The following is a 27692-nucleotide window of genomic DNA, read 5'->3' on the forward strand; positions in this document are numbered from 1 at the left end:
AAATGTCTTTTAGATGGACTTTACATTGTTGACATATAAACTTGAAGTGTATTTACAAACCCATGAATGACAATACATTTGTTTCTCACAAGCAAAATTAGAGCATCCTCTTCTTCTAAATGCCAGTGATGTTGGTATTGACCCATAAAAATGTCAGAAGCATTAGTTAAATAAATGCTAATAAGATGACTTTACAATATCTAAGTCTAATTCTGACAAATATGTAAGAGATACACAAATTTCCATCCATACAATATTAACTCCTTCAGAAGTTCCATCTGTGTAAAAATGATAATTCAAAATAAGAAAGCAACAATTACTTTAATTAATACTATGTCCTCTTACCAGAGTAATAGTCCTGGATCTCCCCTAGGTCCCATCACCTGTGTAACCACAGCTTCTTGACCATGAAAACTGTTCCAGGGTTGGGCTCCGTCCTTATTAGTGGGCATCTTCCTGGGCATGAAGCCCTTCCAATTACCAATGAACACATCTTCCTTCTTTCTCCATGCCTTGTCAGGAGGGAGGTAGAAAGGGGAAAGCAAAACCTATGATGGCCAAACCACAGGTGGAGATCATAAATTCACTGCCATATGCCTGGGTCCTTCAGCCTCTGAAGATGGGCATAGTTTCTATCCCAGCCAGCTCAAAACAAAACAAACAAACAACAAACCAAAACCAACCAGTCACCCATTCAAAACTCATCTATGGCATCTTTTTAAGCTTTCAGGAAACACTTATTTTCTTTATTTTTTCTTTTATTAATTTAGTCAGATTACATCTGAATTGTTATCCCCTTGCTTGTGTCCTCCTGTTTCGCCCTCCCTCCTCCTCTTTCCCCCTACTTGGTCTGTGACAGAAGGGGACCTCCTCCTCCACCATAGGGTCACAGCCTGTCAAATCTCATCTTGGTAGCCTTCCTGTTCTTTCTCTGAGTGCTACCAGGCCTCCCCACCAAGGGGAAGTGGTCAAATATCGGGCACCAGACTTCATGTCAGAGTCAGTCCCTGCTCTCCAGACAACTGTGGATAATTTTCTGTCTTTTGGCTAGATCTCAGTAGGGGTTCAATATTTACTGCATGTACAGTCCTTGGTTGATGCAGTAGTTTGAGCAGAGCCCCCTGGGTCCAGATCCAGCCATCATGTTGTTCTTCATGTAGGTTTAAAATCCTCAATATAAAACCAGAGACACTAAATCTGTTAGAAGAAAAAGTAGGGAAGAGCCTGGGACTCACTGGCACAAGAGACAGCATCCTGAACAGAACACCAACAGCCCAGGCCTTAAGGTCAACAATTAATAAATGGGACCTCATGAGGCTGAGAAGCTTCTGTAAGGCAGGAGACACTATCAACAGAACAAAGCGACAGCCTACAGAATGGGAAAAGATCTTCACCAACACTACATCTGACAAAGGTCTAATATCCAAAATATACAAAGAGCTCAAGAAATTAAACACCACCAAACCAAATAACACAGTTAAGAAATGGGCCTCAGAATTAAACAGAGAATTCTCAACAGAGGAATATCAAATGGCTGAGGAACACTTAAAGAAATGCTCAAGGCCCTTGGTCATCAGGGAAATGCAAATCAACACGACTCTGAGATTCCATCTAACATTCATTTTCTTAATCAACAATTTATATGATAATCATCTGTTGTGCCTGGAGAGAACGTCACTGCGAGGCTGGTCTCTGGTTTCTCCTTCTGCACCTGATTCGGGGACTTTGCAAAGATTGCCTTGAGATTGGCCAGCACTAAGGCAGATTTCCTCCATCCTTTCCATATTCCATTCATTTTCCCATTTTCTTCCTGCTTCCTTCTTCTCTTCCTCCCCAGCTTGTATATTGTAGAAAGAGTCTTGGTATGTATTATAAGGCTGGTTTTGACATCAGGATATTTTGTCCTCCAGGCTCAGCCTCGTAAACCCCAGTATTACAGGCTTACATCCCCTTAGCTGTCCTATTTGTGTTCCCTATCCAATTTCTGGTGCTCTCACAGTCTTGGGTGTTTGGCTGTCAGATGGTGCGTGGAACGTGGTCACACTCGTAATGAAAACCAGCTTTCCCTCTCTCATCAACTCCTCAGCTAGTCCCGTCCCCTTCTTCCTTAATGGCTATGTTCTTCTGAAATACTACAAGACCCCTTTCAAAGAAGGGACTTTTTTTTTTTTTTTTTTTTTTTTTTTTTTAGTAGAGGAGAAGAAGCCTAAATCACATCTGTCAGAACTAGTCTTGATTCATTTAAATTACAGCGAAGTCCTTGGGACACATTTCTTGTAAGAAAATACAAGAAAAAAAATTACTGTTTTTCTAGTTGCTATGGTAAGGGATTATATGAGAGGTGTAGGACTTGCTTGAATTTTGTGGAAAAATAATAAGCCACGGTCATTAGGATTTATTCATTCGGCAGATAGTTCTGCACTTTTATTATGCCCGCTGTACTAGAGTCTGGGATTAAAAAGTGATGTAGGGAGTCAGTTTTAAATTCATGAAGCTTAGAGGATTCCAGGATGAACTGGGAAAAACACAAAATAGGAAGGCACACAAAATATTTCTAAATGAGGATAAATGCCATAACTGAAATACGTGGCTGCTGACATACAAAGTTGGGAGTTGTGGTAGAGTAACCTGTTTTAAAGTCAAATGGCTTTGACAGTAGTCGAAGGAAATTGCTGTTAAACAGGGAATGTAAAGATTAAAGCAGGGTTAGGATGTGTCCCAGGCAGATATGAACAGAATGTGCAGAGGCCTTTGAATTGGAAAATTCTTTGCTAGGCTGTTTGAAAACTGATAGGAGACAGGTTGGAGGCGGAATGGATGTGGGAGCAAAAGTCAAGCCAATCTCTTTCCATTTTATTACAAACAACCCACGGTGCCTAGAAATGTTACAGAATTTGGTTCTCTGCTAACCACAGCAAGACAAAATTTTGTTTTAATCAAATCTCACAGAAACTTTTTATCATTTAATTTCAAATATGAAGCTGGCCTTATGCTGCCCCTGTGTGGTACACTGTTGTACTACATGTGTCATGAGAAACAAGTAAAGTTTTAACAACCTTTCAGAATCATTTTCTGTGCTTGGGCCCCCGTCTCATATATAGAAACAATTCTCTTTTCTTGTACTGTGTCTTATTGCTTTTTCATATAATAAACAACAAATATCCCTGACTTCAGCGACTTCAGGAGTCACACAGATGGAGAGTTAGGCAGTAAAGTTAGACTAGACCCTGTACAACTGAGTAAAGTGACAGCTACGGGAAGTGTGGAGGCACAAACTACAGCAAACTCATTCAGTTCTGTAAAATTATCTTATAAACAGAGGATGTCTATGTAAGTAGGTGTGGCCTGTTGAAATTCCTCTTTTTTTTTTCTCTTTCCCCTCTGCCTCCCTCCCATTTTTTGAGGGTTCATTGTACTACTTTATTATCGTACAATACTGTAAAGTTTCCGTCATTTAAAGGAAGGCGTTTAGGCTTTTTGTGTGTTCCTTAATTGCATTTATTGATTTAAAGACAGGGCACACACATGTTCTAGGGTGAATGTGTGGGGGTCAGAGGACAACTTTTGAGAAGCAGGTCTCTCCTTTGTTTTTCTTTCCATGCATTAATTTATTCAGTTTACAGCCTGATTATATTCCCCTCCCTCCTCTTCCCCCAGTCTCAACCTCACACCCACCTTCCCCTGCCCATCTCCTCAGAGAAGAGGCCACCCACCTGCCGTGGATACTGACCCATTCTGGCACGTCAAGTTGCAGCAGGACTAGACATATCCTCTCCCCCTGAGGCCACACAAGGCAGCCCCGGTAGGGGACAAGGATCCAGAAGCAGGCAACAAAGTCAGAGACAGCCCCCATCCACCTGCTCCAGATGTTATGGGACCCACAGGAAGAGCAAGCTGCACATCTGCTACATATGTGTAGGGATCTAGCGCCAGCCTATGCATGTTCCCTGGGAGACCCCAGGGTCCCATATTAATTTATTCTGCAGGTCTACTGTGTCCTTGACCCCTCTGGCTCCCTTAGTCTCTTCCACAAGACTCCTGAACTCTTCCTATTGTTTGGCTGTGGGTCTCTGCATCTGTTTCCATCAGCTGATGGATGAAGCCTCTCAGAAGACAGTTAGGCTAGGCTCCTACCTGCAAGCATAGCAGCGGAATATCATTAATAATGTTAGGGGTTGGTTCTCTCCCATGAGGTGGGTCTCAGGTTGGGCCAGTCATTGGTTTTCCATTCCCTCAATCTCTGCTCCATCTTTATCCCCACACTTCTTACAGGCAGGAAAAATATTTGGATCTAAGGTTTTACAGTTAATATTCCCTTTCCTCCACTGGAAGTCCTGCCTGGCTTCACGAGGTGGCAATTCCAGGCTCCTCATCTCCTGCTGCCAGGAGTCTCAGCTAGAGTCATCCTCATAGACTCCCAGAAGCTCCTCCTGGAAGCCTCCTCCATCCGAGATGCTCACCACTTGATTTCTGTTATCTCCCCAAGCACCCCCATCCTTACCTCTTTCTCCTCGCTATCCCTCTCCTACCTACTTTCCTCCCACCATCTACTTCCAATGTCTATTTTATTTCCCTTTCTGTGTTAGATTCAAGCATCCTCCCTTTGGCCCTCCTTATTACTTGGCTTCTTTCGGTCTTCTTTGTAGCCTGGTTATCCTGTACATTATGGCTAGTATCCACTTATAACAGAAACATTGGCAGAATTTCTGCTTTTAACACTGTATGAAATACATTTCTCAGATAAAACAACAAATGCTTCTCAAGCTCTGCTTTGGTTGAGTTTTAACACTATTTCATACACCAAAGTGTCAAGGTTCACTTACATGTTCAATATGCTGCCTTGGTTTTGGAAGGAGTTCTAGAATGTTCTATAGCTGCTTCTCTGTTGGTCTTTCCACCTCCCCTCCCACTTCTTCCTTCCCTATAGCTCAGGCAGCCATTCTCATTACCAGAGGGTTTTGACAAATCCTTGGCACGCTTTCAACAGAAAAGGCTTCTTCTCCCTATTTTTATCTTCATTAAAATAGAATCTAAGTTGCTCCGTCACTCAGGCGGTACTGGCTCTATAGTTTTACCCTGAAAGGAACTTTTTGGTAAAGGGCTGCTATATCCGTTTCCTTCTTTTCACATGAAGACCATTGGGTACAACCATTTTGCTCAATAATATGTTGTAAGGCTCTGTTTGTAAGTGGAAACACTGGCTCACAGCTTTGCTGGCAGTTTGTCAGAGCACAGGACCTCGGATTCACTGCAGCTCAATACCTTACAGATGCTTGGCTTTGGAAAATAATATTTATGAAAGAGGGAGGGAGGAAATATAGCCATGTCTTTTCCATGGAGTCCCAGATCTACTTCAAGATTGAGGAAGACCTTTGTGAAACACACAAATGGACTGCTTTACCCTGGGCCAACACAATTGCTTCTAGAGATTTGTCTTTAGCCACCATGAAGGAGTAATGTTTTCTCTTCAGGGGATGTTTTGTTTTCCTTTATATCCATGGGTGTCCAAGTCACTGGTTATGGTTAGTCTCCTCAGACATGCCAGTTAGAAAGGTGAAAGGCAAACATATTTTCTACCTTAACTGATTCAATGAATTGTCCAGGTATGCCTGTCTTCTTTAACCACTTTTTTTTTTTGCACCATACCTTTCCTATTCTTTTAGATTTAGAAGAATCTCTCTAAAGAGTCTAAGTAGATAATCTTGCTGAATTATATGCACCTATAAGAAACTTGAATGTCATTGCTAATAAGTTATATATAAATAAGGGGATTTCTATTGAGCCTTTACCTAACTATAAAACTTCTGACTGTAATCCAAACAAGAAAGCAAAATAATTTATAAATTACACATAAGCTTAATCATGTTCCCACAGATCAAGCATTTTAGAAGCCATAGTAATTGTATAACTGCAAACCTGTATAGTATGAAATGCCTCATGAAATTGTCTGTAAAGGGAAGAGACAGCCATGGAACAGACTGAAAAGAATAAATAGTCGGTGTCATGTTTGTGATCTAGGCTTTCTTGATTGGCCATGCTGGAGAGTGAAACTGAGTCCAGCTCACATCAGGGCCCTGGAACTGTGGTCTGAGAAGTCATCATTTGTCATCTTTCTAGGACTTAATGATGAGGGCTTTCAGCAGCGATTATATTAAAGTGCTTTTACTATTCATAAACAAAATTTCATTAGATACAGATGATCATGGGGCCTTAGTATGAGGAGTCAGAGTCAATATGTGACCACAAGATGATAAACTACAAAGTGCACTTTCTTAGACCCCAGCCAAACCAATATTCTGGTGCACAGGTCACCATACGCTCATTGCAGCAATGAAGTCCTAATTTTGAATGTTCATAAGGACTTAGTCCCAAAATATTTAATATTACTGAAATTTAAATTTTGTGGGAAATTTAATTTAATTTTAATATAACTTTGTGTTAGTATCAGTTATCTATTCACGTTGTCTGAAACATAAATGACCAAGGGATCTTAAAAGTTAGCAAGTGATTTTAATAATGGTGGATAAAACTCATCAAATGTCCACTTTCTTTTTTTTTTAATTTAAATTTATTTTTATTTAAGACCAAAATGATGAGTGACTCACCATCAACAGCATCATTAAGCTTCATCTCCTCTGCCTCCTTTCGTGCTTTCAATCCCTCCTCAGTAAATGAACTGAATCCCACAGCTGTGGTGGTTTCCAGGTTCCCTTTGTCCACCTCCTTTCCCTTGCCTAGGTTCAGCTCTCTCCCAGGCAGGGATAGGGCCTCAGTTGGAATGCATGGGAGAGCCTAGAGCAGTGACAGGAACAGAAAGAAATGCTCCACCCCCAGGAAAAAGGACCGAAGAGTAGAGAGTGGTAAAATGGGGACACCTATAGCCTGGGGCACCAAAATGGGGACCCAGAGACAGAGGAAATGTTACAGAGCATCCTGTGAAAGGAGACCCTGAGGCCTCATGCTCCCCTTGATGGGAATAGTCAATGCTTGCTGTTTTGCCCTTCTGGCGCGGGCTACAGAAGCTCAGTCGGACCACATCCTTCTCCAACCCAAGCTGCTTGGCGATGATGCTGATCTGCTGTAGCGTGGACTTGGGCATTGCAGAAACACATTCTCCAGGCCCCCCGTCACACGGTTCTCGGTTCTCAATGCTTGTCTGCTTTCTCTTGAAGGCCTATTCCAGGGACTCTACTTTGCATATCTCCTGAAGGTTCACGCTCTTGCCCGTTTCCTCCACCCACTTCTTCAGCAGGGGCAGCAGCTTACGCGTGATCCTGAAGCTGAGCTGCAGGGCCTAAAAGCTGCAGAAGATTGTGTGGCTGAACACCTTTCCAAAGAGAAAGCCCAGGGTGAAGCCCAAGTTGGCCTGGGTGTACCCCAAGGTGATTCTCTTTTGTTTCAGCAGCTTGGCAAACTGCTCTAGTTCCTTCTGCAAGGATTTTATGTTCTGGGACTCCTTGGGGCTTGGTTCCATCTTCTCCAACTTCACCACACTGGGGTGGACAGTACAGGACCCAGGGGAGGTCCCCTCTGAGTAGCTCTCCACTCCTGCTCCTGCCTGGCCCTCATGATGAAAAGTCTCCACGCCAACTTGGCTCACTAGGCCCAGTCCAACCTGAGGTCCACAGTCTGCCATCCATCCCTCCACAGAACTCATATGACGGGGGACATCCGGTGATCCCCAACACCTCTCAGTCTGATCAACGCCTGGCCCAATTCTGGGCCCACCATGAAGCCCTTGAAAGCTTAGCCAGGTTTGAGGGTCCACCCAACCCGGATCCAACCCTCCTGACCCATCACCCCCACCTGGTAGGGGGTCCAAATATCCACTTTAATCTTGCACATTGCACTATAGATTCATGTGTTATCCCATCAAAATTTTTATGAAATTTTTATGGTATGAAGTGTCAACATTTTATGAATGAAAGATATAAAATAAGATGAACTACATTTACTGCCATAAACTTTAAATGATTAGTCAATTCTAGGATTCGTGTGAGCATTGATTTGAGTATGGGTAAATGGAACCCTGAGACCATGATAGTGAGGTTGTCAAACAGTACAAATAACTTAAGATAAAATTGGTATTATAAAATAAATTTGAAAATGTCTCTCTTGCTGTCACCTGGCATATACACCTCTAGACAGACGTTGCTGACCTCTGGATATCCAAGAAGACACTATGACAAGAATAGTCAGTTCTTTGTAGTCAATTTGCTATTTCATATATGTATGAATCATATGATATAAGTTGTTATATTAGGATTTTTATGTAATGTAAGATGCATTAGGAAACTAAATAAAATATAGTGTTCTGCATTTTGCACTTGGCTTAATGTACATTTAGATGGGTGGGGTCATTAACATTGTCCACTCATGTTTTCTATTTTTGAGACTGGCAGTCATCAGAGCCATGATGAAATCCTGGCTCCTCGATGCTGCGTCTTCCTGCAGGTTCCTTTATTGATGTAGATTATATAGGCCAGTTGGCACAACACACTTCCTAAAATGTATCCCTTAGCTTCTTCTATTTTGTGACCTATTTCCCTACAAAGCATTGCCAATCTTGTAAATATAAAGCACTTACTTTTTTTTACATATCACATCTAGAATAATTCTCCCACTATAAAAAGAAATGCATAAAAATTAATTTGAAGTAATTGGAAACATGGAAGCTTTCAAAGAATTTCTAGTGGCATAGTAGGACCCGTATTAGTACCAGATTCGAAGACAAACTTAAGTAGTTTTAAATAGAAGATCAACTCTGGTGACTTGTGTGATATTTTGGGGCTTAAAGATGCCAATGTAGGGGCTGGTGAGGCTGCTCAGTGCTAAAGCCTGGCTATACAGGCACAAGGACTTGAATTCGGGCCTCCAGAACCAACACCAAGCCAGACATGGTTGCACGTGCCTGCAATGCCAGTACTCTTGTGGTAGGATGCAAAGGGAGAAAGGCCCCAGAAACTCATAAGTCACACAGCCTGGCAACTGCAATGGAGAAAAACAAGAGACCTGTCATTTCTCACAGAGGTAGAAGTCAGAGACTCCATACAATAAGGTTCTATAAATTCCACATGCATTTCATAAAAAGCATATGTCTGTATCCACACTCTGAAACATAGACACGCACACCACACACACACACACACACACACACACACACACACACACACACACCACAGATAAATATATGAACATATACTTAGATAGTCTAAGCAAAATGTTCTTACATAAAAATCAGTCCTTATCTAAAGTTATTGACCAGCCAACTCTGCAAAATATAGTTTATGTTACTTAAATTATATACTTATTTTTTCTCTTTATGCTATTTTTATTTATTTGTTCTTTACTTGTTTGAACATAAAATAGTTTGGTAACAACTATTTCAAATTCCATAAAAAACCAGTCACTATTCAACATTTTTCTTAAAGAATAAACAGGTACATGGGCACCAACATGAATGAAATTAAGGTCTGAATTCATAACATGTGACAGAAGCAGTTATCCAACTTGCCACTGCTCTCAGGTTACAAGCCCATACCAGGGGTTATTTACTTGTCACCTGCAACTTCACAATGCAATGCCTAGCACCACTGACAGGACTCTTTCATGACACTAGCTCTCCTAAATATTGATTTTTTATATTTATTTTAAAATTTATTATAATTTATTTACATTACATCCCAATTGTTATCCCCTTCTTGCTCTTATCTTCCCAATCCCACGCTCCCATCCCTTCCCTCCATTTCTCTCCCCCAGACCTCGAACAGGGTGGACATCTGCCCGCACCATCTGGCCACAGTCATTAGGTCTCATCGGGATAGCCTGTCTCCCCTTCCTCTGTGTGCCCACAAGGCTGCCCTGCCAAGGGGCAGTCATCAAATCATGGGCACTAGAGTGCATGTAAGAAGGTCCAAGGCAGTCCCTCCCATTCCCTCCCTACGTGGGGAATTAGCTGTCCATCAGCTACATCCAAATAGGGATTCTAAGTTCTCTCCTTGCATTGTCCTTGTTTGGTGCAGCAGTTTGTGCAGGACCCCCTGTGTCCAGAACCTCAGGCCTGGATGGTCTCAGTATGGGGCCATCCTCTCGTTCTTCCATACAACTCTCAGGCTCTGCCTAGATACCAGCTATGAGTTTGAATATCTATCCCAATCCCCTGCTGGGTGGAGGCCCTCAGAGGGCATCTATGTTGGGCTAATATTCACTTATAACTGAGTATATACCATATATACCATGTGTGTCATTCTGGATCTGCATTACCTCACCCAGGATGGTCATTTCTATTTCCATCCATTTGCCTGCAAATTTCAAGATTTCTTTGTTTTTACAAGGTGAATAGAATTCCATTGTGTGTTCTTTATCCATTCTTTGGTTGAGGGACATCTATGTTGTTTCCAGATTCTGGCTAGTACGAGTAAAGCTGCTATGAACACAATTGAGCAAATGTCCTTGTTGTATGGTGGAGTATCTTTTGGGTATAAACCCAGGAGTGGTATGGCTAAATCTTGAGGTAGAACTATTCCCAATTTTCTAAGAAAACACCAGATTGATTGCCAAAGTGGTTGTGAGTTTGCCCTCCCACCAGCAATGGAGGAATGTTCCAAAGATTCTGAGATTCCTTCTTACACCTATCAGAATGGCTAAGATAAAAAACTCAAGTGAAAGAACATGCTGGTTAGGATGATAAATTATATATTTAAGTTATTATTTATTATCTGTTAAATTGCTTATTACAATATTCCTTGTATTTCCATTTACTATAAAATTATATATAATTATGGAGTACAATGACAACACATACAAATAATGTTTCATGTATAGAATAATCAGCATTTCATTCTGAGAAACTTCAAAACTCTGGTCTTTTGAGTTTTTATGAAATGATTAATGAGTTATTTTGAAATATGGCCATCATACTGCTTTATAGAATATTATAAACTATTTCTCCCACCAAACTGTATATTGGTGAAGCTTTTAAAGGCAAGGTCATGTTGTACACTTTTAATCTCAAATGTCTATTATAGAACTCAAAAGATAAAACTGAGAGGTAACAAATTTCATACACTAAACAGTCAGCCCTGAAAACATATAAAGAGGTAACATTATACTGAACCAACAGGTTATATTAGGAAGTATATATGTAAATACACATTAATCAATTTATGCAATAACAATTAGTGAGAGAAGAGCTCATGATATTGAAACAGTGGGGAGGAGTTTGGTAGAAGGAAAGGAATGAGTGATCTATTATAATTAAATTATAATCTTTTTATTGAAAAATAAAATCATTCATATTACATCTCAATTGCTATCCCATCCCGTGCATCCTCCTACCCTTCCCATCCGCCCACTTTCACCCCATTCCCCTTCCCTATGACTGTGACTGAGGGGGACCTCCTCCCCCTGAATAATGATGCTAGGATATCAAGTCTCTTTTTGGTAGTCTGCCATCTTTCCTCTGAGTGCCATCGTACCTCCCCATCAAGGGGACATGGCCAAATATGGGGCACCAGAGTTCATGTGAAAGTCAGTCCCCAGTCTCCACTTAACTGTGGAGAATGTCCTGTCCTTTGACTAGATCTGGGTAGGGGTTTGATAATGACTGCACATATTGTCCTTGGTTGGTGCAATGGATGGAGCAGAATCCCTGGGCCCAGATCCACCCATCATGGTGTTGTTCTTGTAGGTTTCTAGGACCCTCTGGATCCATCTATTTTCCTATCTCCTATATTTCTCTCATCTTAGGATGTCCTCACCTCTACCCCACTTTCCTGGTAAGTGAAGACTTTCATGAGACATGCCCCTTGGTCTAGTGTCCAGTTACAAGTGAGTATATACTATTTGAGAGGCAGAGAGACTTAAATTATAATCTTGAAAATTAAGAAGTGATAAAGATTTGTTATATATTGTACAATTGTTAGAAAGCATTTTAAAAAGTAATAGATGCATCTCTGATACAGAGATAATTGCCATTACAATATCCAAAATATGCACTTAGGTTCAATTACTATAGGATTATGGAAGGGAGTTATTTTTGTAGATTTCCAGGTTTCTCTGATCACTTAAGGAGGTAATGTCTGAACATACAATTTATAGGTGATGAGAGCTAGAACTATGCCATCTGGAGTTTCATATAGTATAGTCTAGGCTATGTAGCAAGAAATGGCACCAGTTATAGGACATAGTAAGTCTGTTCTGATTGGAGCAAGTGTCTGATTGGCATTCTGTTCAGAGCAGCATGTCATAGAATGAGCCTGGGTACCCACCAGTGGATGAATCCATAAGGAAAATGCAGTACACACACACTGTAGAGGATCCAGTAAGTGGGACAAGAACCTGTCAGTTGTAAGATGCTGGATGTACACTAAGCTGAAGACCAAAAACAAAGTATCACACACATTCTCTCAAATATCAAATCTTCAAACTAATTAAACACAGATATTAATGTAGAAGGACTATTAAACAATAGAAAAATTGTACAAAAGAAGGCTTTAGGCAGAGAAGAGTGGGTAACTGGGACTAAGGATATTCAGCTTTTGAAATCTTCAGCAAAATTCAACATTTTGTGATATATATTTGAAAACTGAAAATATTAAAAATAAGTATTAGGAATTATGGTACATATATGGGTATTAGCAATTATTTTCTATGTTTTCTTATTTTCCGTGTTTTTCCTAACTCTCTAAGGGCCAAATGTAATCAAGACACATTTTTTAAATTATTGTGTTATGAGATCTGGAGACCTTCTCATGATGTGTAAGGCCGTCAGTTATTACCATCTGAGCTTCTCTAATCTTCACTTCAGTCTGAGCAAGATGAATGCATGGCTACTAAGCTCTGTGCCTCCTGTGGTGATCAGTGATTAGAACATAGTGGGAGTCCCTTAAAACCCATACACTCCCATCTTTTGGTTTATATTGCAAGCTTATTGGTTTGTAATCCAACCTGTGTGATCTGGGAGAAAAAAAATATAAAACTCTGTCAAGGTCTGTAGCACTGATAGGATTTGACATTTGGCAGTACTGTTAAGCACACTAATAATATTTTGTACAGAGTTGTAAATTTTCCTTATGTCAACTTTCTAAACTGATTATGAGTTGCAGTATAAGTCAGTGTGCTGGGATGCTCCAAGGCAATTTATTTTTTTCTATTTTCTATTTCTATTTTATTTTATTTATTTTTTTTTTTTGCATTTTGTATGATCCTCAATGCATACTTCCAGGGTGACATTTTGATGGGACTCTTAGAAATATATCAGTTTCTTATAATGTCCTGCAGGAAAGAGCAGGTTTATAGGGCTGGGAATTTTATATACAGAACTGTAGGTCACTGTGGGTGGCCACTAAAACTAGGTTTATTTTATTTCAAATAATCAACAAAATGTCCCCCATCTTATCTTTGTTGAGATAACAACTTAGGTGGATGTAGTTTTTCTTTGCCTAAAATTCAAATTGTTCTTTCTCCACATTAGGCTTCTTGATTTTTCTTCCCAATGCCATTCCATAAGCAAATGGTTTGCTTTAGTCATGTTCATCCTGTATGAGAGATCTACTGGCAAAACACAAGTGTAGATGGGTAGTTAAAACTGAAGTATCATTCGTCACTCTATTTGCCATGTGTTTTTGAAGAGCGATGCTTAAAAATATACTCTGAGTAAGGTGGCATATAAATCAAATAATGTTATTTCAAGAAGTGCAATATTATCAGATGTGAAACTATAATTATTTGGAACATTTTTAAATGGGAAATAGATCCTGTAGTCATTGCTACTCTATATATGTATTGCTTATAAAATTATATGTTATAATTGTTTTGTATAAATTACTGATAAAATATATGTAATAACAACTTTCTATTGTTATAAAAATTATAGAAAAAAAGCATTGCCTTTCAAAAGTACTTTTATATGTCTTCTAAAAGAATGACCCCCCAAAAAACCATTTTGTACCTAATACTGTGTGATTTGAATAACTTAATTTTCCTACTCACCATAGCTCTAAACAATTTACATTTCATTACAACCTTCAGCATTGTTATTAGCAGTTACATCCATGATGAATATTCATTCCTGTGTGAACAAAAACATCTTTCCTCTCTACCTTCTTAATGAAAAGCTTTATCTTAAAAAGAGAACAAAGTAAAAGCAGGATAGATAATACATTGGTGTTCATATGTTATAACTAAATCTAGAAGTGTATCATTTTCATAGTCTCAATGCAAGCTCCCATTAGTAGATTCTACTACAGCCCCGTAGAGTTTCAAGAGTTACATTAGGCATCTGTTGTAATTGTCCCTGGACATAGGGTTTGAATTCTGAAGAAAGCTGTGTTCTTCTAAAAGTGGTCACTGTAGATGCAGACAGCAGTTTCTCTCTGTCTCCTGCCACTGCTGATTTCAAACCCAGAAAGGAGAGGTGTAAATATAACCTGACTGCTACTGGCTAATTTAGGTCCCTTAGCGACTGGAAATAACAACTCCTGGATTTTGGCTTCAGATGTCACCTTGATGTTACAACTATTTTCAATCTTTTGAAGTCGGGAATAGGTTGCTCTTTTACTGTAGTCTTGTGAAAGATATTTAACACGTTTTTATCTGTGACTTCTGCATGGAAACTACTTTATTTATGGACAGAGAAATAGCAGGGAATACGTAATTTCAAACTTGCTATCGCATACACATCCTTCCCCTGCTGTGGAATATGATTTAACACACTCCCTTCTTGGATACCAGTCAATATTTCAGTATTAGAAATTCTAGAAGGGTGTTCTGGCTACAGTTTCACCCCAAGGACAGAATTATTTCAAAACTCTACTGCAGTGTTTTTTTTCCCACTAGTACTGTTGGAAGTTATCCAGAACAGACTATAGTAATATATGTTATTCTTTTTCTGTTGTGAAAAAAGTCAGCATTGAACTGAGTTCACTTGTAAAGATTCATAACATATTAATTTCATATAAAACAGACAAGGCTTCAATATATAGTTCAAACTTGCCTCAAATTCCTTAGTCTCCTGCTTCAACCTTTCAGGGGCTGGTATTACAGGATGTGCTACCATACCTGTCTTCGTTTAATTTGTTATTAAAGTTTGGTTGTAAGTACCTTAAAAAAATAAAACTTTAAATGTTTGCAGTTCCAAATAGTTGCTGAAACATACAATACTTTTCAATGAGTAAATGGAAGTGAAACCTTTGTGTCTTTGTAATAGCCTCATTTTGCATCTAATAGTCAAAAGTCAAGTGAGAAATGGGGGAATTATATATCAACTTGATTTTTATGAATTCTTATTCCCTCAGTGGCTCATTGTCAGACATAGATTTTTTTTAAAGAAATGTTATTTTATCTTAAATAAATCTGGAGTCACTATCCTTGTGGCTAAAAGTTGACACAGACAAAAGTAGGTTATAGTTCTTATGTGATTTTCTGATATAGATTAGATGTTTTGTTTTATGGAATTATTTAAGAGCAGTGTTGTGTATTGTTATAAATTGTGACGTTGCACAGTTCGTCCTTTATAACCAGTTTGCTCTTTGTACAACCTATAGCATCAGAAATATTTCTTTTGGCAAAAGTATATAATACCAATTTTGTATTAGTCCTCTATTGCTGCTATAATAAACCACCAAATAGCTTGTGGCTTAAAAGTCTCAAATCTGACACTTTATAATGCATTGGGTAGAAGTCCACCATGGGCCTCTCTGGGTCAGGTAAGGTGAATACCATGTGGAAGCCAATTTCTTTTCACTTTCTAGCTACCGGTGGCCACTCAAATTCACTAATGTACAATCCCTTTTCACTTCAAAACCAGCAACATTGCATATGTCCCTGCCTGTCTTTTATGGCCAGTTTCATGTTCAATTGACCATTCCTGTTTATAGGGATTATTATGATGTGGTCTCGCTGAGAGCAATGAAACATTTTAAGATAATCTAAGTATTCTGATGTAAATTTCCTAGCCACCTGCAGCCCATCTGCAATACTTTTAAACTTGTTGGAGCATCTTCTTTGCCTCTGTGATTCCATTTGTCTAATTGACAACTTACCGAAAATGGAGTTTTCAGTTATCCTAGCTGATTTCATTCATTCGTATGCACACACACACAGGAGAGAGAGAGAGAGAGAGAGAGAGAGAGAGAGAGAGAGAGAGAGAGAGAGAGAGAGAGAGAGAGAGAGAGAGAGAGAGAAGAAGAAGAAGAAGAAGAAGAAGAAGAAGAAGAAAAAGAAGAAGAAGAAGAACAAGGAGGAGGAGGAGGAGGAAAAAGAAGAAGAAGGAAGAAGAAGAAGAAGAAGAAGAAGAAGAAGAAGAAGAAGAAGAAGAAGAAGAAGAAGGGAGGAGAGGAGAGAGGAGGGGTGAGGAAGGGAGGGAGGGAAAAGAAAGAGAGAGAGAGAGAGAGAAGAGAGAGGGAACAACCTTAACCACCTGATTGATTGCTACAGTGGAAGTGTCTGCTACTGCTGTTGTCTGCCCAAGGAAAGAATTAGGATGTCAGACCACTCTTAGCAGATTCTGGGTGCAGGGTACTGGACTTTTTGTTACCAAAGCTTCTAAAAGCTGTTGATGTCTCCCAGGAACTCATCACCCTGGGTAACCTGGAGCCCAGGAGTTTCTTGAGGACCTCTTGTGCTTTAATCTCAGATAAGACTTTCTATAGTGAAATTTTCTTTGACAAGCACAGAGTTGTCAGAAAGTTCAGTCATAATCAATGAGCAAAATTTAGCATTAATGCCACCTGTTATTTTTCATTTCTTCAAAGCAAATTTCTCCACCCAATTTTGATTTCTAGAGAACAGATTAATATAACTTAATGTATTGAGAGGTGGGGCAAAAAACATCAGGGAGATGTACGATTCCAAACATGGTAACAGTCAGTTCAGTTAAAAGGTCATTAAAAGTTTTGTGAAAGACTTGATTTGGGCTGTCCAAGGCTCTGTCTGTGTGTTAAAAACCTGTCTTTCACATGGAAGCCCAAGTGATAATCTACTGTATATTTTTATTGCCCTGTGTTCTTAACATGTGTGTTGATCTGTGCTCTTACTTGAATCGTAAACTAACTTTAGTGCTATTTTTTCCTTCTCTTTTTGTTCCAAGAAGCATCCCTTTAAATCCTCCTAAGACTGTTATAGCCTGTATAGGATGTACAATTTATCAAATGTAGCTTTTATACAAATGTGACATGATCTCATTATATTTCTGCCATTGGATTTTATCGCTTTAATAATCCACTGCAATATTTATAGAATGTCATGATGAATCATATAGTATTTATCATAGCATACAACAAATAGCATGACATTAATAAATCACTCTATCTAGTGACAGTTAAAATTATCCTTTGAAAATTTGCATTAAAATGATGAATCAGTATCTCGTGTGTATTTATCAATTGCATGGACTTGTACACATATTAGCTTAAAAATCTTTGGTGCATATTCAAATTTTCCTTTATTCTATTATAATATTTTAAACATTTTTTATAAATATGCTGTTTTTTATTGAAAGTACTACTGATACAATCTAATACACTCTTCTAACTAGTAAGAGTGCATTGAAACAAAAGTCTTACATCTAGAATAATGTAATCTACAGAAGAGGCATTAATACAGAAATATGTTTAGCCTGCACTTCTGCAGACTCAGATATCAAGGAGACCTGTCATTGGGTTAAGAAATGATCTTACAAGTTGTGTTTCAGCTATTTATTTCCATATGCCATAGATTAAATCCTTCTCTTTTGTCTTATTTTAAATTATTGGCTAGATATGTTTCAGGAAATTATGACTAGTATTTAAATTTTTTATTTTCATACATTAATTATACATTAGTTTTACTATACTTTCATACATGTATATAAAATATACCAAACATGTTAACCTCATTATCTACTCTTGTTTCCCTTCCATCCCTATTAATTCACTTCCTCTTTACATTGAATCTGCTTCTGCTTTGATGTCTCACTGTGCATGTATGAGTGCATGCATGTGTGTGTGTGTGTGTGTGTGTGTGTGTGTGTGTGTGTGTGTCCCAGTAAGGCTTTTTAAAGGTTCCTTAGAGGAGCATAGATGAGAATTTATTTGCTGCAAAGTCATCCCTCAGTGGCAAGCAAAAAAAGTATCTTTGAAAAAAAAAGTATCTTTGTATAAAGTTTTGCAAATTATAGTGATGTTGTTTCTTCTATCTATGTGTTCTGTTTTATCACATGAAAAATTAATTATAATATTTCTTGAGAAAGTTCTCAACTCAGCATGGCTTAAGTACTAAGAGTGCTATTGCACTGAGAATTCCAAAGGAATGTGAAAATTAGAAAATGCTAGAGAACATTGGCCCATATTGCCGTACTCCTTTCTGTGTTCCCATATGCAGGTAGGGGTTTCTAGGGAATGGGTTGTCATCTTCTGAAGCAGTATAGCCTTTGGTAACTTGTCCACACTACAAGAAAAGTCCTTATCCATGCTCATACAAGCAACTGTCATTAACATCAATAGGTGGAAAAAAACAGAAATGGAATTTATTGACAGCAAGAATAATCGATAGGAGTTGGGAGGACACATGAAAGTTTCATGAGAACTGAAGATGAGCACAGATTATTTTATGTAAGAAATTGTCAAAAATGATCCCAAAACATATTATTTAAATCAAAAGTTCAAACAACCTGTCTTCTACTGAGTTAGACAAGCAGACCTGTGCTAAATTGGCAGATACAAATTACAGCTCAAAATCTGGTCAGCATAATGTTAGGCAAGTAACATTTCAGGCCAGACCCCTGAGATAAGAGAAAGCAAGACAAACGGTATAGCCTTGTTATTAAGACCAAAGACTAAGGCAGAGACACACATAAGTACCTGGTGTGTAAAAAGAAGGAAAGTCAGTGAGAGCAAGCAGGGCGTGAGAATGGAGATACCCTTGTTATTTCTCTTAGCTTTTGGGAGATTCTCAGGCTTTTAAAGTGGGGTACAAGGGAGGTGAAGACTGTTTATGGAAGTATATACCATAACCTGTCTTAAGACATGAAGCATCACTGCTTACTATGAAGAAGATGCTGTTAGAAATCAGGACATTTGCTTTGGAAATCCCAAGTCTTCTTCTAGGGACTGGGCCCCCTAATCCGTAACCTAGCTAATGAATAATACCCGCCAGTCTTTCTGATTCTTATATTAGCTTTTTTCTATTTAATAACTTTCTCATGTGTTATATATGTTATATATAAATGTATATATATATATATATATATATATCAAGTGATAATTATTACTTAAAATAAGACAAAACCTTAAAATAAAATTAAAATAATTTTTCCAGACCAAAGAATACTCTTAAATACTTTTTCCTTTGAATAAAACTCTACTGACGCAATCTCTGCTCATTATAAATCCATTTAGGATCTCTTTTCTTAGTGGTGCTGTAGCATAGTCATTTCCATGGTCAGTTGAACTACCATATTTTTCAACTCTTAATTTTCATAGCACTTGCGGTGGTAAGTGTTTACTACTCCTGAAAAGATTTTCTTTACATGGGTTATTGGCTAACCTGCCACTCGCTCTACTTACCTCACTAGCTGCTTGTTAGGAACATTTTTGATGACCCACACACACTATTGTTTTCCTGAAAATTGTGTCCAAATGGGATTAAATTGTGGCATTTATTTTTTTGTATCAAAACACATTCCATTTTGGTACTAAATGATCTTGTGCTTTGGTGAGCTCTAGAACTGTTTATTTATTTGTGCAGTGGATAATCCCATTTGGAACCTCGTGAGCAGCTGCATAGATTGAAACATTCTATATTTCCTTTTCTATCCAGGACCTATTATATATTGCTTCATCTCAGTAAATGAATTTTCCATTCTTTAAGTATTTAAAATGAATCTTATTAAGTCATCATTACTTTTGATCCTGAAGTCATTCTCATCATGAACTCCTACATCTGCTTTTATATTAAATACAATACCAAGATAGTTTCACTGATATTATAGTGTACTTCATCAATCTACTGTCAGATCTCAATGGAACATGTCCTTAGTATATGATTCTCTCAACCGGGATGAAGCTACATAACATGTATATAGTGATAGCATCTTCTTTCTGAAATTTGAATTGATATAATTTGATCAGTCTCATAATTAACTTAGATATTACATAACTTCATTACAAGTACATTAGCTATCCTTTATGTTTTCAGGAAGCTGTGCTTTTTTGGAAAATCTAGAATGATTTCTCTTGGAGGCTTTTATTTTAATTTTAGTAGATATATTTATTTTAGTTTATAAATATGAGTGTTTTGCCTATATGCTTGTATATATGCATATAAGATTGTATGTGCACTGGAACTGGAACTCAGCAGAAGGTATGATTGGATCTCCTGAAGCTAGAGGAACAGATGGTTGTGAGTTATTGTGAGTTATCCCGTTGATGCTAGAAACTAAATTGGGTTCACTGCAAAGGCAACAAATGCTCCTAACTGCAAAGCCACTTCTCCAGGGCACTGTGGATGACTTTAAGTGGAGATGTCTTGGTCTAGGACAAAGACAAGTAAAGCAGCATTAGCAAGAAAAAAAATAAATATTGAATTGAGATCAAAACTGTAAAAGTAACTTTTATTTGCTTAATGTAATTATTGTCTTATAGTGAAAGGCCCTTGCTTAAAAGCTGGTTCTTTTCTAGTTCTCTCTGAACTCTTGCTGGCTGGGACAATTCAGTTGTTCTGGTTCAAACTTCATTGCCATTGTCATCTTGGAGGCTAACTGCTGAATAAGGTTACTCTTTCTAGTTCTTTCTGAGCTCTAGTTTCAACTGCCTCTGTTGACATGCATGAAAATGCAGGAACTCAGGAAGAAACTCAACTACACTGCACAATATTTATTGCACTGACTCCCAGGTGACTTCCACATGGCTGACTGAACTCACTGTCTCTCTATGCTGCTCAGGAGTAGACTTTCTTTCCTGTTTGTTATGTCAAGAGTTGGGTGTATCCTATCTCTAGCCCATTCTGTCAAATCTTTCACTTTATCTGTCCCTCAATTAGACATGATTGTTTGGGATTAAAGGTGTGTACTAAGAGCATGTCTATATTCCAGCCAGAGGGGTTAAAGGTGTGTCATTCCAACTGGATGGCACAGAAATAAAAGGTCTTTGGATGTCATTCCTTGCCACAGCATCCAAGTAGCTGGATTAAATTTTCTCTACACACAACTGTTTATTTAATGTTAGTGATCATCCCTAAAAACATGGATACAAGTAACATTATACAGATTGATCCAGTTGTATTTTGGAATGTATATGTATATATATACATTCCATATATACATATGTAACAGCAATTAATAAAATATAGGTCATGACCACGTCCCCTGGATGGGGAGGCCTTATGGCACCCATAGAAAGGATAGCAGGCTACCAAGTAGAGACTTGATACCCTATGAGCATATACAGGGGGAGGAAGTCCCCCTCAGTCACAGTCATAGGGGAGGGAAGTAAGGGGAAAATGGGAGGGAGGGAGGAATGGCAGGATACAAGGAGTGGGAAAACAATTGAGATGTAATATGAATAAATTAATAAAATATATTTTAAAAAGAAATAAATATGTAAGCTCTGATGGAAGATGATGGCAGTTGATGGACAGGAAAGGCAGTAAAAATATATATAGGTCATTGATTTGAAGAAGCAAAGAAGCATATATATAAGGCTTTAGATAGAGAGAAGGGAAAATTATATAATTATAATATAATGTCAAAAAGTTTAAATGTTATGAAAAAGAACAATTACACCTTTTAAATTTGAGATTTATTGAGAGTCTCACTATTATAAAAATCAAGTAAGCTTTGTAGAAAGCACACTTTGTAATGATCTTGTTTGACGTCTTGGCTTTATAAACTAAATATTGTATTCCTTGTGTCAAATATGGTATTTTTTGCTTTATTTTCTGTATTTTTATAAAAATTTTCACCCGGTCAATATAATGCAGATGCAATCATTATTTTATGGTCTCCATCTGACCTTGTTTAATCATGTATTTGTATATTTATTGTTGCAGATGCATATCAGTTGTCCATAAGTAATTGCTAGTGTTTGTCACAAGTTGATTTCTTATGAGTGCTTTTTTTGCGAGCTTATTTTATTGTAGATATTATTTACATCTTAGAAAGCATACCTGATGTTGGAATTCCCTTTCATTTTCAAAACTAAAAAATCAAATCAAATCAATTTGATCTCTGAATTCTTTGGCATTCTACATAACTCTTAGAGTGTCTCATGAAAGCCATTACTTTATCAAGAGCCATCTAATTTATAACATTATATTGCAAAAAGAAATATTATGAACTTGCTAGGATATCTGTGTTTGTGGTATTGTAACCATTTGCATTTATTCTTAAACCAAAGTTTTTACTCTGTGACATTTTAAGATATTATGTACATTACTACACATTTTGGGGTTTTTGCTGTTGTTTTGAGACAGGTATTCAGAAATGCACCATTGCCTTTGCTTAATTCATTAATAAGCATTGAATAAAATAACCCTATACTCCATCTCAGGCCATAATTATTTTAATTTTATTCAAGACTGATATTCTTATAAGTGAGTATATACCATGTGTGTCTTTCTGGGTCTGGGATACCTCACTCGGGATGATAATTTCTAGTTCCATCCATTTGCCTAAAAATGTCAAAATGTCCTTGTCTTTAATAGTTGAGTAGTATTCCATTATGTAAATGTACCACTGTGTTTTTATCCATTCTTCAGTTGGGAAACATCTAGGTTTTTTTCTAGATTCTGGCTTTTACGAATAAAGCTGCTGTGAACATAGCTGAGCATGGGTCCTTGTTGTGTGGTGGATCATTTTTCAGGTATATGCGCAGGAGTGGTATAGCTGTGTCTTGGGATAGAACTATTTCCAATTTTCTGAGTAAGTGCTAGATTGATTTCCAAAGTGGTTGTACTAGTTTGTACTCCCATCAGCAACAAAGGAGCATTCCCCTTTCTCCATATCCTCATGAGCATGTGCTGTGACTTGAGTTTTTGGTCTTCGCTATTCAGATAGGTGTAAGATGGAATTTCAGAGTCATTTTGATTTGTATTTCCCAGATGACTGGGAACACTGAGCATTTCATTAAGTGTTTCTCAAGAATTCAATATTCCTTTGTTGGGTTTCTCTGCTTAGTTCTGTACCACATTTTTAATTGGGTTATTTGATTTGGTAGCATTTAATTTCTTGAGTTTTTTATATATTTTGGTATTATGTACTCATTTATAAATGGATATTAGCCACATAATACCGGATAACCACACTACAATACACAGACCTAAAGAAGGTGAATGACAAGGAGGAACCTAGGGAGAATGCTTAATTCTCAATCAAAAAGACAAATAGAATTGACACTAGAAGCAGTTAAAGAGAAGGAACACGGTATCAACTCTCTTCTTGGTAGTCTGCTATCCTTCCTCTGAGTGCCACCAGGCCTCCCCATCCATGGGACGTGGTCAAATATGGGGCACCAAGTTCATGTGCCCCTACTCCAATGGTGGAGAATATCCTGTCCATCGGCTAGATCTGGGTAGGGGTTTGAAGTTTACTGCATGTATTGTCCTTGGCGGTGCCATAGTTTGAGCAGGACCCCTGGGCCCAGATCCACCCATCATAATGTTCTTCTTGTAGGTTTCTAGGACCCTCTGAGTCCTTCTATTTCCTCATTCTCCCATGCTTCTCTCACCTAGAGTCCCAATAGGAAGTCCTCCCCTCTGTCCCACTTTTCTGGTAAGCGAAGACTTTCTTGGGACATGCCCCTTAGGCTAGTGTCCAGATATAAGTGAGTATAGCAATCACAGTCATAGGGGAAAGGAGAAGGGGAAAATGGGAGGGAAGGAGAAATGGAAGGATACAAAGATGGGATAACAATTGAGATGTAATATGAATAAATTAATAAACTATATTTTAAAAAAGAGAAGGAACAGGACAGGATCCTATCATAGAGGTCCTCTGAAAGATTCCACCAGGCAAGGGATTGAAGCAGATGCTGAGACTAACAGCCAAACTGTGAGAGGGTAATGTATGTAAAGTGATCAGAATGTAAAGTGAACAAATTAAAATTTTTAAATGAAAATACTTCATTAAAATAAAAGACTGATATTCTTAAAATATAACATTCCTATTGATTTATATCAACATTGATCCTTTAGAGCTGTGTTTTTCTACCTTCCTAATGCTGTGACCCTTTAAAATAAAATTCCACATGTTGTAGTGGATCCCAACTATAAAATTATTTTTGTTGCTACTTCATAACTATAATTTTGCTACTATTATGAATCATGATGTAAATATCTGTATTTTATGAAGGATTTAGGCAACCATTATGAAAGCGTTATGTAACTCCAAAGGGGTTGTGACCCACATATTGAGAACCACTGCTTTAGAATGACATAATATATTTTAATATTATTATTTATCATTAATTAAAAGTGAGATTTAAAATGGAAATGTATACAGCTTTATAAGGAAATAATATAAGCTGATAATATATTGCTCACAGTTTACATTATTCATTGTTTTTTTATACCTCATAAAAGTACATTGTGGAGCATAATTAAATGCCAAAAAAAAAGATGCCTGCCAATAATTGCGTCTCTAGTGTATATCCTCAAGTCCGCTCTACCATATCCCTTTATATTTTATAAGCCAGCTGTTTAGGACATTATAAAAATTGATGTTTCTCAAATCTTCTGTGATTTGTTCACACATATTATGTTTTAGCATTCTATGGAGGTTTTGATGGGTTTAAAGATTGGTTGGCTCGGTAACCCTACAGTCTAAGGAAGTTTTTTTTTGGCTTTTAGATCTAATCTCTAAGGCTCCAGATAATAGCCTTTTTTTCAAAGAATCTTTCTTATTTTTTCATTGAGGCATATCACACTTTTAATCCCTTTAGTATATAAGAACAGAGCTCAATAATACTGTTGAAAAACTTTTTCATGTCTTCCTCCTATTTTATACAGTAATGCATCTACGTGAATTGCAAAGGAATTTTTTCCAAGAATAGGACATTTTGTTTCTTAGTTGAAATTTAGATATTATTTATATTAGGTTGAATGTAAAATAAAGCTTAGGATTGTATCCACTGATTAATATAATAAAAATTTCCTTTATACTCCTCCATCATTTTAAATTATTAGAACAGAAAGCATAAAGGAATAAAAAATATAATACAAATTTAGTGGATATGTATGTAAACAATTCTACATTAAAGAAAAATACCTATCTTTGCCTGAAAGATCTTTGTCTTATCATTTTCACAAGTGCCAGAACATTTCACACTTTGGCTTATGCTATTACTCAGAACTAAGGGTCCTTAATAGCATATATTTTCCATAAAGGCATAACTTAATTCAACTATATGTATAAAAATTCTCCCAGGTAAAGATATATGGAGATAGTAAAGATTACTGACATGAGAAGGAGCTTGGATATTTATCCAGAGAACCGTGGAGCTGGAACATAGCTGATACAGAGCTCATACTCTTCAGAATCTTGTTTCCTCCCTTATCAAAAGATATCAATAATATTGACGTCTGACACTAAAGGTATGATGAAAATAAAGAATTATTATATTTTGCAAAAACTATGACAGTAAATCAGGCACAAATAAAAAGAATACATATTATCAGACTTTCATATTCACTTGGGTATGTTTATAAGAAGGGTCCTAGGTAAACAGTATGGATATAGATAAAGGTTAAAGAAATTCAAACTCATGTGCTAACCTGAAAGAGCTTAGTAGCTTAGACCTGTCTAGCCTACTCAATTTGTAAATAAAGCACCATGTGATCCCATTGCTTTAGCTGACCTCCAACCTGCTGACATGAAACTCTGCTTGCAGTCAAGCAGAATTTTCTATGGTTTCTCTCTTCCAGGAGCCTCATTTAATATAAAACAGTAACAGTATGAACTTATTTTTGATTGATGATGACCAGGGCAAAAAAAAAAAAAAAAAAAAAAAAAAAAGGAAAGAAAACAGAATGGAGTCCTATACCAAGGAAGCAGCAGAGGGAAGACATTTATTTATGTCAATTCCTGTACATCAAAATGATGTAGAGGAACTCTAAGAATCCTGTGGACATGTTATAATTTCCCAATGCTCTCCTTCTTATGACTCTTGTGTAGTATTAATTAAGAAATAATAAACCTATGTTTCCTTTGTCTGGGGAGTAGAGGAGGGACAAAGGGGAAAACAGGGAAAAAGGTGAGACCAGGTGGGGGAGAGAAGGGAAGGGAATATGGACCAGATGTAAAGTGAATGATTAAAAATATCTGTGTACTTGAAAACATTTTCAGTATTCTTGCTAGGGATACTGTCTTTAGTATAATACATAGAAGAGAACAAGAATGGATTAACTATTAACTTATAGATTTTAATGGGAAAAGATGAAACATTGCATACAATACATGGGCAGTAAAATTGCTTTCTCATTTTCTGCTTATTTTTGTGTATGTTGGCACACATAGCATGCCATGAAAGCACCTGTGCAGAGCTTTAAGGACACTATTAAAAATGAATATATAAAGTATGTTCACATCACCTTCCATGACTATAGTCTTAGAAGTAAATTAAAGAGAAAACATTTATTTCAAATATATAACAGATAGAGTCAGTGTGGAGATATTTGCACCTATTTTCAGACTTAGGCATAGTGTTGACATTGTAGCATACCCATTTTATGATTTATAGAGTAGAAAATAAAAGCAAAAAAAAAAAAAGTAACCAGCCCTAGATGTCCTTAATTATGTGGTGAATTTGCTGAATACAAAACCTAAATGTTGTCCAGTTATGAATGACTGTAAATATTTAGAGAAAACACTGTTGATTGTATTTTGACCCACAGTGCTTATGTTTTCCTTTGAGAGTCACTTTTCTACACTAATATATGTAACCCTAGTTTGTAGCTGTGGTTTGAATCTCCATGATTCATTCAACTTCGCTTGGTTCCCTCTATCCATTTGTTGGTTAGCTTAGGCTATATAAATCCTTCCTATACCCTATATTGTTTAAATTCAAATCACCAACACCAGATAAGCAACTGATGAGAGCAATTACAAGCATTTCTAGTCATGGCACACAGGCCACTACTTCTTTTGTTCAAGTGACCCTAAATGGCTGTATCGATCACAGTTGTCTATAGCTGGGATTTTGATGTAACTTAGAAGTGGAAACCATAAGAAACACTACTGATATATCTTTTTACTTCGTCAGTTTTATGGTGGGCAGAAGTGCTTCATTTATGAATTTCAAGGAACAAAATTTAGCTGGTAATTAAAAGTATTTAACCCACATAAAATTTTTTATGCAAGCCATAAAATTAATTTTATTACAGAAATTACATTACACTTAACAGGTGTTGACCTTATGTGGCCACAGTATTGCATTTTTCATTAAACTGAAACATTGTGCTACGGGACCCAGTAGCCAAGAGTCAGGACTGGCATGAGAAATGGTGGTGTTTATTACTCACAGTTGCTGCCTTCCAAAGGAACGGGTAACCAGGACTTTCTCAGTTTATGACTGATCAAGATGAGCAGATTTAAACTGCAATTAAAGAGATGCCATACGTTGTCTCTTTACAACTTCAGTGACTTTAACTGTTGTAATGTCAAAACAGCCTTGGTAAATTAGAACTGTTGTCTTAGTCTTTCATGTAATCTCTGACATGTA

The 27692-nt window shown here is 37.4% G+C and overlaps 1 protein-coding gene and 1 pseudogene across 2 annotated transcripts in view; one reads left to right on the forward strand and one right to left on the reverse strand.

Annotated features, from left to right (window-relative positions):
* Window positions 1-27692, forward strand: part of ROBO2 (roundabout guidance receptor 2) — a 1536637-nt gene that overhangs the window by 94427 nt on the left and 1414518 nt on the right. The window lies entirely within an intron of this gene.
* LOC311608899 (POU domain, class 5, transcription factor 1-like) lies at window positions 6770-7551 on the reverse strand (annotated as a pseudogene). The gene has a single exon. The product of its transcript is annotated as a POU domain, class 5, transcription factor 1-like (transcript).

This window comes from Acomys minous, assembly GCF_964271855.1.
Source record: "Acomys minous genome assembly, chromosome: 11".
Classification (NCBI taxonomy): domain Eukaryota; kingdom Metazoa; phylum Chordata; class Mammalia; order Rodentia; family Muridae; genus Acomys; species Acomys minous.